Consider the following 1,357-nt stretch of genomic DNA (forward strand, 5'->3'; position numbering starts at 1 on the left):
TTTTGAGTTAAAGCGTCTACTTTAGCGTTAACGCGGTCTATACCACTTATTTCGTACATTCCTCCTTTGGTTTGGGCTTTCTCTAGAGCGGCTCGTTCTCCTCCCCATTGGTAATGGTTTTGTGCCATGTTCTCTATGAGTTTGTATGCTTCATCATGGGGTTTGTCCATTAATGCTCCGCCAGCAGCGGCATCTATAGTCATTTTAGTGTTATATAAGAGACCACCATAGAAAGTATGGATGATCAGCCATGGTTCGAGTCCATGATGAGGGCATATTCTAAGCATGTCCTTGTAACGTTCCCAAGCTTCGAAGAGCGATTCGTTATCTTTCTGGGTAAATCCGTTGATTTGACCTCTAAGCATAGCAGTTTTGCTAGGCGGAAAGTATCTCGCTAAGAATACTCTCTTCAATTCGTCCCACGTAGTTATGGAATTGGAAGGCATGGATTGAAGCCACGCTCTCGCTCTGTCTCTCAAGGAGAAAGGGAAAAGGCGTAATCGAATAGCTTCGGAACTAACGTTGTTGGCTTTGATAGTGTCGGCGTATTGCACGAACACGGATAAATGGAGATTGGGGTCGTCTACAGGGCTTCCAGAGAATTGATTCTGTTGAACAGCTTGGACCAGTGAAGGTTTCAGTTCGAAATTGTTCGCCTCAATCGCAGGTGGTGCGATACTTGAATGCGGTTCAGCGCGCGAAGGAGCGGCATAGTCTCTAAGAGGACGAATAGCAGCCATCTCTAACTTCGGGGTGATTTGATTGATTTGATCAGTAAAAATCAATTCCTGATTAATCGGAATTTCTGCTACTTCGAGAAGATTGCGAGCTCGACGTTTAACGTTAATGAAACGTTCGATCTCGTTAATTCGTTGTATTAAGTCTCCTCCTTCTGAACGAGTATTTGGCATACAATCGTTCAAAAAGAAAGGGAAGAATTGTCCTAGTCTCTACGGTGTAACAGTGAGTTACGATATCGACTTAAATAGTCCCCGGCAACGGCGCCAAAAACTTGATCGCGACTTTACGTGTCTATAAATCTGATAACTGCAAGTGCACAGTCGTGTCGTGTAGTTTTAAAAGATATCGAATCCACAGGGACTATGAATCGATCTACCGTTATCTAAGGTTACTATGTAAAGCTAGGAGTACTAAAATTTCGATTGTTCATAAGGGAAAGTGATTGTGAGAAAATAAAGAATAATAATAAAAGACAGGTATCAGTATGTATTTCGTTTAACTAAAGGTAATCCGAAGGTCCATTGGCTTTTGCATAATTAAATTAAAAATCTTTACTAATTCCATTGATTAAAAATCCTCGTCTCAAACTTTCGCTCTGTTGATTCAGACTACTATC

At 41.5% G+C, this 1,357-nt stretch overlaps 1 non-coding gene across 1 annotated transcript; it reads left to right on the forward strand.

Moving 5' to 3' along the window:
* Positions 1-258: 258 nt before the first annotated feature.
* LOC131615313 (small nucleolar RNA R71) lies at positions 259-365 on the forward strand. The gene has a single exon (XR_009287735.1). It is a non-coding gene; the product is annotated as a small nucleolar RNA R71 (small nucleolar RNA).
* Positions 366-1,357: the final 992 nt, after the last annotated feature.

Source organism: Vicia villosa, linkage group LG6, assembly GCF_029867415.1.
Source record: "Vicia villosa cultivar HV-30 ecotype Madison, WI linkage group LG6, Vvil1.0, whole genome shotgun sequence".
NCBI classification, from domain to species: Eukaryota; Viridiplantae; Streptophyta; class Magnoliopsida; order Fabales; family Fabaceae; genus Vicia; species Vicia villosa.